At 39.7% G+C, this 11,540-nt stretch overlaps 1 pseudogene; it reads right to left on the bottom strand.

Annotated features, from left to right (window-relative positions):
- Nucleotides 1-9,526: 9,526 nt before the first annotated feature.
- Nucleotides 9,527-11,271, bottom strand: LOC126492513 (cyclin-dependent kinase 8-like; annotated as a pseudogene).
- Between the last annotated feature and the right edge of the window lie 269 nt (nt 11,272-11,540).

The raw sequence follows: 11,540 nt of genomic DNA, 5'->3' as shown, positions 1-11,540 counted from the left end.
TTATTTCCTTTTTATGTCTTCATGGACTTGAGCACTCTTCAAATTTATGAGTTGCATTCCTGTTTTTATTTTTGGTTTTTACTTCTACAATCGTATGTTGATAACTTTCACTTTTTTAGCACAATAAACTTTTCCTTTGATAAACAGGATACATTTAAGATTCCTTCATCCTTAAAATCCTTTCTTCATAAAGAGCAGGAATTTTTTTTTTTGTGCATGTAGCCTTCTCAGTACAATCTGGACACTAAGTGTTGTGTAATAGTTCCAGAATAAATTTCATTCACAAAGTTTCCCAGCTGAGAGCTTATTTGAGTTGTGCAATATCTTTTGGGAACAAGATTTTCTTTTGAAAGGCAAAAAAAAGTAGCCCTAGAATAACAAAATGATTGGGAAAGAGGTACAAACTGGGGTTGAGGTTATAACAACGACTGTTTCCCCCGTCCTTGATTCTGCTCTGGGGAGGTCTTTTCCTCTCAGGGGAACATTTAGCGGTGGTTTCAAAAAAATAAAAATTGTCTCTGCAGATAATGCATACATTGTCTCATATAAAAATTTAAAAATTACAGCATAAAATTTCAATTCTTTTCTCAGAGCTTCCTGGACTCCTGAAGACAGAATTAGCAAAATCAGATAACACACACAGGCTGCCCAACACAGCACCGGCATGCAAGAGCGGCTCAGTTGTTTTAATTCTCTTCAAAACTGGGCTCAATTTATAGTAACTGACTCCAAATTAACGTCCCTTTTGTTTTCTTCAGAAGGATTTTTGAGGTGTGGTCCCTAAGCTAGAAGCACCAAAACTATATTGAGAGCTTGTTTAGAAAGCTAGAATTTTGTATCCTGCCACAAATGAGCAGAAAGTACTAGAAGGAAAACTCCAACCCAAGGAAGTCGGGGCTACATTAGCAATCTATAATATATTTTAAGTGAGCTAAATAACTTGCTTCGGAGGAGATGTAAGTCCCACTTTAGAAAATGTAGTACATGCGTTTACATTGTCTGAGAGCTCCTGCAGATAATTAAAGGAGCAGACTGCAGGGAAACTGTGAAGTTGAATCAGGCATGCTTTTTAAGCTGTTTCGCTCTGACCAATCCTCCATTCCGTAATTCTATTTTCTATGCTTATTCCTCCTGAGTTTTCTACCCTGTCTGCTTTAAAACTTCCCGAACTCCGCCAAAGCGATAATTAGCGCACCTAAACACCTCTGCACGCCTTGAGGAATGTTTGGTTATTGCAGCCATCTCTGTCTAAACTAGCTCTTGGCTATTGGGCTTCTGGGCCTTGCACGCTGATCTGTTTTCCTCGAACGCTTGCCCCAGCCACCTGCAATAAGAGCACACATTCCTCAGACCCTAGCAGTTCCAGGTGGAAAGGTCCTTAAATTGAAAATCCCCCTGGAAGTGCGCAGGCCTGTCAGGTTTCTTATGCCCTTATAAGGTCTGCTGAAAATCTGCTAACAAATTAATGGTCCAAAGGTTAAGTAACAGTTTGACAAACATGTGTCCAGGAGGGAAGGCACATGCCAGAAGAGTGCCCTTGTGACACTCTGCCTGTGGGGGGCAGTTAAGGCAGCATCAAGTTGCAAGCTTTGGGGCCAGTTTAAGTAACACAAAAGAAAACAGTGTAACATGTGGCAGAGACAGACCCACAGAGAGGAAAACAGCGAATGAAACGGCTGTGTGAAGCCAGTGGAAAGTCCTCCTTGCTCAGCTCTCACTACTGTTACAATAATAAACAATTATATACCCTGTGCTTGGTGTACAAGCAGGGACGATAGAGGAAGTCACTGCAGTGTCTAATAGCCAATTACATCAAGTTCTGCTTCAGCCATTTAATATAGCAAAATAAATGTAATGGAAACAGGCTGAGCTAACCATGCTCTATCATATCTTATGACTTATTTATCTTTCCTTGCAGAGATTTTCTCTTTGAGTTTCATGTAGTATCAATAGGCCACATGGCCCTATGAAAATCGTTTCAGGGTAGTTAGTAAAATCTCCAGTTGAAAAGTATGTGTGCATGTGAAACTAACATTTTCTGAACAATTCATGCGGGACCTAAACTTACATCTTACATAATCTTCTGAAAAGATCCTGAGAGAAAGGTGTAAGTATTACAAAGAAGAAAACCAAAGCCTAAGAGACATACTAAGAGATGTTGCTAGAATTTTAGAATGCTGTGCCAACACAAAATTCTGTTTAATACAATGTAACACAAAACTGAATACATTTGGGAGATTTTTTTTTTATTTTATTTTCGAGACAGGGTTTCTCCATAGCTCTTTTGGTTCCTGTCCTGGAACTAGCTCTTCTAGACCAGGCTGGCCTCGAACTCACAGAGATCTGCCTGTCTCTGCCTCTCAAGTGCTGGGATTAAAGGCGTGCTCCACCACCGCCCAGCTGAGAGATTTTAAAGTATGTTTTATTTCATAGTCAACTCAACGAAGCAAGCTGTTTACATCACTGAAAACATAATATTCTTTTGAGTTTTACACAACAAAACCTTTTCTTTACATCACTGGCATGTTTCTGTCATATGTAGAACAGGATTATCCATTTGTTCTTGTCTCCTGAGTAACCTAAAGCAAGATTTCTACTGTTTGGATGACTCCTTTTTAATATGTTCCTAATTGCCAGTATGTTCTCTTCTGCACTGTCCCACTGTCTTTAAACTTTACTAACTGTACTGTATTTCCATCTTCTTATGGTAAGCTGCACAATAATGTTGTGGACAGTATGCCACTTAGCTCTTTTTGCATGAGCGGCATATCACACACATATTACCTCACAGTTTCAGTAAGTCAGGGGTCAAGCCCCGGCTTAGCTAAAGCCCCTGCTTTGGTGCCTTGCAAAGCTGCAAAGAAGCATCACCTGAGGCTGATGCAAAACCATGCAGGTTTCTACTGATGAGAGATATTATTCTGAGTTCACATGAGCTCTTTGAAGCATTCAGTTATTTGTGAATCATTGGATGAACTGAGGCTTTTGCTGCATGTTGGTAGGCAAAGGCTTCCAGCAGTTCATTATTATGTATATCTCCTAACATGTCTCCTTGCTTTTCCAAACCAAAATCAGCTAAGAAGTGTCTTCTCAGAAGATATATAGTATAAACATATACAATATAATAATGTTCACACAAGACACAATTCCTGCCTACACTGAGGGAAATTGTGATACACAAAATCATGCCTACCAGGAGACAGGATCATAATGGGTACCTTAGAATTTTTCTTCCACAGTGACTTTTCAAAATCAAAAATCAAAACAAAACAAAAACAAAAGCAGATTCTGGCTTCTAGTCTACCCTGCACCTCTTTTGTTTAATAAGGTACCTTCCATATCTTCTCAAAGTAGTGCACAGAACTGTATCTTGTACTTTGTAGGAGTATCCACAGTATAAACGCGATTTGGTTTATTTAACTCTTGGTCTCTTATTAACAGTTAAATTGATGTCACATTTTTCTATAGACATCTTTGAATATATATCATTGAACACTTCTATAAGCCCATGTGCAGATAAAATTTGCTTCTAGCCAGAGGCATGACTCAGTAGTTAAGAGCACTTGCTGCTCTTTCAGAGGTACCAAGTTCACTTCCTAGCACCCCAATCAGGAGGCTCACAACCACCTGTCACTCCAGCTCCAGAGGATCCAATGTCTTCTTCTGGCCTCCATGAGCACCCATATCAATATTCAAATATATGTACATAATAAATAATAAAATAAATGCTTAAAATTCTGTGACACTTCTGTTGTTTTGTGGTAGTTGGTTCTGAACCCAGAACATTGGGCATAGCAGACAAACATTCTACGAACTAAGCTCTATCGTCTTTTTTCATATTTTTTATTTTAAAAAATTATTTTTCAATTTACATACCAACCACAGTCCCCCTTCTCTCCCATTTTCCTGCCCCTACCTCCCCCATTTTCATCCCCCATCCACTCTTCAGAGGGTGTAAGGCCTTTCTTGGGGGGCCAACAAGGTCTGGCATACCAAGTTAAGGCAGGCGCAAGCCCCTCACTCCTGTATTGAGGCTGAACAAGGTATCTCACCACAGGGAGTTTAAAAAAAAATACAGTGTATGCACCTGGGATCGGTCCTGGTGCCATTCTTAGGTTCCCATACAACAGATCAAGTCACATGACTGTCATCTGCCTTCAGAGGGTCTAATTCAGTCTTATGTAGGTTCCACAGCTGTCAGGCCAGTCTGTCAGCTCCCACTAGCTCGGGTCAGCTATCTTTGTGGTTTTCCTCATCATTCTCTTGACCCTTCTTGTTCATATGATCCCTTCTCCCTCTCTTCAACTGAAATCCAGGAGCTCGGCCCTGTGCTTGGCTGTGAATCACTGCATCTGCTTCCATCAGTTACTGGATGTAGATTTTATGATGACAATTAGGGGGGTAATTAATCTGTTTATAGGGGAAGGCCATTTCAGGCACCCTCTCCACTCTCTGCTATTGCTAGGAGTCTTAGCTGGGGTCATTCTTGTGGATTCCTGGGATTTTCCCAGCAGCAGGATTCTCCCTTAACCCATAATGACTCGCCTCTATCAAGATACCTCTTTCCTTGCTCTCCCACTCTGTACCTCTCCCAACTCAGTCTTCTTGATCCCTCATGTTTTCCTTCCACATCCCCTCTCTTTTATCCCCCTCCCAGTTTACCCAGGATATCGTAACTATTTTCTGTCCCAGGACCCCATGTGTGTCCTTCTCAGGATTCCCCCCTTCTTTTTTAACTAGCTTCTCTGAGGTTGTGGACTGTAGGCTGGTTACCCTTTGTTTTATGTCTAATATCCATTTATGAGCGAATACAAACCATATTTGTCTTTCTTGTTCTGGGTTAACTCACTCAGGATGTTTTATTCAAGTTCCATCCATTTGCCTGCAAATTTCAAGTTGTCATTTTTTTTCCTGCTAAGTTGTACTCCATTGTGTAAATGTGCCACACTTTCTTATTTATTCATCAGTTGAAGGGAATCTAGGTTGTTTCCATGTTCTGGCTATTACAAATAATGCTGCTTTGAATATAGTTGAGCAAATATCCTTGTGGTATGATTGTGCATCTTTTGAATATATGCCCAAAAGTAGTACGGCTGATCTTGGATGGTTGATTTCAAGTTTTCTGAGAAACTGCCATACTGTTTTTCTGAGTGGTTGTACTAGTTTGCTTTCCTACCAGCAATGGAGGAGTGTTCATCATACTCTGCATTCTCTCCAGCATAAGTTGTCATCGGTGTTTTTTTATTCTTATTTTTTTTATTTATTAAAGATTTCTGTCTCTTCCTCACCGCCGCCTCCCCTTTCCCTCCCCCTCCCCCAATCAAGTTCCCCTCCCTCGTCAGCCCAAAGAGCAATCAGGGTTCCCTGCCCTGTGGGAAGTCCAAGGACCACCCACCTCCATCCAGGTCTAGTAAGGTGAGCATCCAAACTGCCTAGGCTCCCACAAATCCAATAGGTGCAGTAGGATCAAAAACCCATTGCCATTGTTCTTGAGGTCTCAGTAGTCCTCCTTGTCCGCTATGTTCAGCGAGACCGGTTTTAACCCAGGCTTTTTCAGACCCAGGCCAGCTGGCCTTGGTGAGTTCCCGATAGAACATCCCCATTGTCTCAGTGTGTGGGTGCACCCCTCGCGGTCCTGAGTTCCTTGCTCGTGCTCTCTCCTTCTGCTCCTGATTTGGACCTTGAGATTTCAGTCCGGTGCTCCAATGTGAGTCTCTGTCTCTGTCTCTTGTCTCCTTTCCTCGCCTGATGAAGGTTAATGTTCAGGAGGATGCCTATATGTTTTTCTTTGGGTTCTCCTTATTTAGCTTCTCTAGGATCACTAATCATAGGCTCAATGTCCTTTATTTATGGCTAGAAACCAAATATGAGTGAGTACATCCCATGTTCCTCTTTTTGGGTCTGGCTTACCTCACTCAGGATAGTGTTTTCTATTTCCATCCATTTGCCTGCAAACTTCAACAAGTCCTTGTTTTTTACTGCTGAGTAGTACTCTAATATGTATATATTCCATACTTTCTTCATCCATTCTTCATTTGAAGGGCATCTAGGTTGTTTCCAGTTTCTGGCTATTACAAACAATGCTGCTATGAACATAGTAGAGCATATACTTTTGTTGTATGATAAGGCCTCTCTTGGGTATATTCCCAAGAGTGGTATTGCTGGGTCCATGGGTAGGTTGATCCAGAATTTCCTGAGAAACCTCCACACTGCTTTCCAGAGTGGTTGCACAAGTTTGCATTCCCACCAGCAATGGATGAGTGTACCCCTTTCTCCACAACCTCTCCAGCAAAGGCTATCATTGGTGTTTTTGATTTTAGCCATTCTGACAGGTGTAAGATGGTATCTTAAAGTTGACTTGATTTGCATTTCCCTGATTGCTAAGGAGGTTGAACATGACCTTAAGTGTCTTTTGGCCATTTGAACTTCTTCTGTTGAGAGATCTCTGTTCAGCTCAGTGCCCCATTTTATAATTAGGTTGATTAGCCTTTTATATGGTAGCCATTTGTTTCTAAAAATATGTCTTTAAATAAATGGATCTTTTAAAAATATTCTGTACCTTGAACCACACTGGATCCGAATTGGAAAGGAAGAAGTTAAACTTTCGTTATTTGCAGATGATATGATAGTGTACATGAGCGACCCCAAAACCTCCAGCAAAGAACTCCTACAGCTGATAAACACCTTTAGTAATGTGGCAGGATACAAGATCAACTCCAAAAAATCAGTTGCCTTCCTATACACAAAGGATATGGAAGCAGAGAGAGAAATCAGAGAAGCATCATCTTTCACGGTAGCCACAAACAGTATAAAATATCTTGGGGTAACCCTGACCAAGGAAGTGAAAGATCTATTTGACAAGAACTTTAAGTCTTTGAAGAAAGAAATAGAAGAGGACACCAGAAAATGGAAGGATCTCCCTTGCTCTTGGATTGGGAGGATCAACATAATAAAAATGGCAATTCTACCAAAAGCAATATATAGATTCAATGCAATCCCCATCAAAATTCTTCACAAATCTGGAGAAGACAATAATCAATTTTATATGGAAAAACAAAAAACAGAGGATAGCCAAAACACTCTTATACAATAAAGGAACGTCTGGAGGCATTACCATCCCTGACTTCAAACTCTATTACAAAGCTACAGTATTGAAAACAGCTTGGTATTGGCATAAAAATAGAGAAGTCGACCAATGGAATCGAATAGAAGACCCTGACTTTAACCCACAAACCTATGAGCACCTGATTTTCGATAAAGGAGCTAAAAGTATACAATGGAAAAAAGAGAGCATCTTCAACAAATTGTGCTGGCAAAACTGGATGTCAATCTGTAGAAGAATGAAAATATATTTATGTCTATCACCATGCACAAAACTCAAGTCCAAGTGGGTTAAAGACCTCAATATCAGTTTGAACACACTGAACCTGATAGAAGAGGAAGTGGGAAGTACTCTACAACAGGTGGGCACAGGAGACCACTTCCTACGTATAACCCCAGCAGCACAGACAGTAAGGGCCTCATTGAATAAATGGGACCTCATCAGTGTTTTTGATATTAGCCATTCTAACTGTTGTAGGATGGTATCTCAGAATCATTTTGATTCGCATTTTCCTGATAACCAAGGATGCTGAGCAATTCCTAAAATGTCTTGTGGCCATTTGAATCTCCTCTGTTTAAAATTCTCTGTTTGGATCAGTACCCCATTTTTATTAATTGGATTATTTGGCATTTTGGTGCCTAGTTTCTTGAGTTCTTTATATAGATTGGAGATCATCCCTCTGTCATATGTGGGGTTGGTGAAGAACTTTTCCCATTTTGTAGGCTATCATTTTGTCTTGTTGATCATATCCTTTACCTTACAAAAGTTTCTCTGTCTCGGGAGGTTCCATTTATTTATTGTTGCTCTCAGAATCTGTGCTACTGGTGTTATATTTAGGAAGTGGTCTCCTGTGTCAATGCATTCAAGGCTACTTCTCACTTTCTCTTCTATTGGGTTCAGTGTAACTGGATTTATGTTGAGGTCTTTGATCCACTTGGACGTGAGTTTTGTGCATGCTGATAGATATGGATCTATTTGCATTCTTCTGCATGTTGACATCCAGTTATGCCAACACCATTTGTTGAAGATGCTTTCTTTTTTCCATCGTATAATTTTGGCTTCCTTGTCAAAAATCAGGTGTTCATAGATGTGTGGATTAGTATCAGGGTTTTCAATACGATTCCATTGATCCACGTGTCTGTTTTTATGCAAATACCAAGCTGTTTTCATTATTGTAGCTCCATAATAGAGCTTGATGTCAGGGCTGGTGATGCCTCCAGAAATTCCTTTATTGTACAGGATTTTTTTTGGCTATCCAGGGGTTTTGCTTTTCCATATGAAGTTGAGTATTGTTCTCTTGAAGTCTGTGAAAAATTGTGATGAAATTTTGATGGGGATTACATCAAATCTGTAGCCTGCTTTTGGTAAGATTGCCATTTTTAGTATGTTGACCCTACCTATCCAATGGCATGAGAGATCTTTCTATTTTCTCATATCTTCTGCAATTCATTTCTTCAAAGACTTAAAGTTCTTGTCATACAGGACTTTCACTTGTTTGGTTAGAGTTACCCCAAGATATTTTATGTTATTTATGGCTATTATAAGGGGTGATGTTCCTCTGATTTCCTTTGCAGCCCCATTTATCATTTGTATATAGAACACCTGATTTTTTTGAGTTACTTTTGTATCCTGTCTCATTACTGAAAGTATTGCTTTCTTTGTTTTTAATTTATTGATTTCAGCCCTCGATTTAGTTATTTCTTGGCGCCTACTCTTCCTGAATGAGTTTGCTTCATTTTGTTTTAGAGCTTTCACATGTCGTGTTAAGTTGCTAGTGTGAGATTTCTCCACATTCTTTATGTAAGCACTTAGTGCTATGAACTTATCACTGCTTTCATAGTGTCCCATAAGTTTGGGTATGCTGTGCTTTCATTTTCATTGAATTCTTGGAAGTCTTTAACTTTTTTTTGATTTATGAAAAATAAATTTATTACATAACACCTTGTTTTTAACAATGTTCAATTTTTTATTCAGAATACTTGTGTCATTCATGTAAAATAGTTTGATACAGTACTTTGTATGTTATAGCTTTTTATTTTCCCCTCAAAAATTCTAAGGCTCTCCTACTCCTTCTCCTTTGCTGAAGTAAGGGCACCCTAAAAACATGTGCGAACAACTTTTTAAAAAGAAAGTCAACTGAATAAAATCTTAATAGCACTACACTAACCAGCTTTAAATCAGGACAAGAATGTGAATTGGATGCTGTGCCTTTTAAGGAGGTTATCACTCATGCTTTTTTCATTTGAAAGCATGCTCACAAATCAGCAACACCAACGAGAAAAATAAAGCACTGTCTGTGACAATCACTTTAGTTTGTTTGTTGAACCAAACAGGCTTATATCAATGACAACATATTTAATTACTATCAAATAGCAGCTTTAAGACCAGTCAAGTCATAGGTTGAAAATATAAACAAACCTCTAAGTTGGAAATTAATCTTAGGGAGTTCTGAAACCTGTCAGTAGAAACTATGTCGTTCTTTTGTACTTTCAAAACAATCCAAGCAATATTCTTGGTCATAAAACACTGATTTCTGTAGAAGACGTATCAACCCATTGATAAGACACTAAAAAGAAAGGTGTACCAAAATAATCTTTTAAGTCTCAGTTATTTTGTTAACATAATCTGTGTTTCAATTACCAGTTAAACCTTACATCTCTGTGTACTATTGGTCAGATAACGCTGTTACACTGAAAGTCACCACACACGAGGACAAATGCTTGCCCTAGCACATTTCACAGCTTCAACTGCTACAGACTGTCACTGAAAACTATGCTTGGTCAGTCTGAACCCTGTCAAGTAAACTATGGAAGTAGCAAACCCATGATACAATTGTGCTATCTCTTTTCTTTTCAAGTCTAACTCCAAACTTAGGTACAACCTGGAAGCTACCACCCCAATCTGTGACAACTGGTGGAACTTGGCTACTGGACATTGTGAAGATGTGGTTGTACAGTACATTCTCATGGCCCACACCAGCTTCCCGCAGAGGGCTGCAGCCAGCCCTGCAGCATGAGCAACAGTGCACTGACAGACTCCAGCATGGCTCAGTACCGATGTGTCTGATGTGAGTACTGTGGAGGCTGCTGGGAGGTAGCTGAGTATCCCATGCTGCTCTGGGGCTGTGATGTGCTTGGTCCAGGGTTGGGATAAGCAGCATGTGGATTGGAACCGGCAAAAACATCTGAGGTGGGAAGTGGGTCTTCTGGGAAGTAGAAGTCCTGCATGGCCTGCTCTGAGGTAATTCGCTTTATTGGGTCCATAGTGAGCAACTTCTGAAGCAAGTGGAATGCTTTACTATCAGGTTTAACTTTATGCTTTTCCATATACTTGATAAGGCTGCAGTTGGAGTACGTATTTCTTCTGAAATCTTAAATTAATGTTGAATGTTCGGGCATCTTTTTTATATCTTCCCAATCTTTATCTGCAGGGAATCCCATTACATTGAATATTCTGTCCAGCTGGTCATGGTGATAAGGATTACTAGTTTTGATGTCCTCTTGTCGACAGTGAAATATTGGTTCTGACGTTAGTAGTTCAATTGCTTTGGTATAATGTCGTGCTCCAAGGAGTAATTCTGGAGCTCGGTACCAGAATGTTACAACCACTGGATCCAAATCTGCTAAAGGCTTCAAAGGTGAATTAAATAATCGGGCAAAGCCCATGTCAGCAATTTTTACTCTTCCTCGCTCAGGACCTTCACCCATAACTAAAATATTAGCAGGTTTCAAGTCCCTGTGTAACACCCAGTCGGCATGAAGATAATGAATCCCATTTAGGATCTGGTACAACAATGACTTCACCTTTCCCCGAGGTAACCGAACTGGCTTCTTGTTGGCTTTCGAAGCTCTGTGAAACTTAATTATATGCCAGAGGTCATGTTCAGCATAGTCAAAGAGAAGCCATACTTTCCGATCAGCATGAGACAGAAACACCTTCTAAAGAGAGATGATGTTTGGGTGCTTAAGCTCTCGAAGTAATGCTATCTCTCTGCATGCTGACATAGAGATTCCAGTTCCTTCTATTTGTTTTAAAGCGTAGTCTTTATCGTCTTTCCCATCTTTCCTCTTCGCCTTGGAGAGGTGCCCATAAGTGCCTCGACCAACTTTGCAGCCCTCGTATTCAAACAGGTCCTCGACCCGCTCACGTTCGCTGCTCAGATTCACTTTATTTTTTTTTTTAAACAATAAACACTGAGATTGATGTATTGTTTGACATATAGGGTAGAAAATTACAGCCAATATTTTTTAAAGAACTATTTTAAAAGAAACAAACAATAAAGCTATAATGTGGTTTTCTAAAACGAAACCTTTGTTCCGGTATACCAAGGTAGCTGCTTAGGATCTTTTCTCTTTCTTTCTTTCTTTCTTTCTTTCTTTCTTTCTTTCTTTCTTTCTTTCTTTCTTTCTTTCTTTCTTTCTTTCTTTCAAGATTTCTG

This window comes from Alexandromys fortis, unplaced genomic scaffold, assembly GCF_014885135.2.
Source record: "Alexandromys fortis isolate MF-2015 unplaced genomic scaffold, M_Fortis_MF-2015_v1.1 scaffold_251, whole genome shotgun sequence".
Lineage (NCBI taxonomy): Eukaryota > Metazoa > Chordata > Mammalia > Rodentia > Cricetidae > Alexandromys > Alexandromys fortis.
Note: the sequence above shows the minus strand (reverse complement) of the source record. Positions and strands in the feature narration are given on the sequence as shown.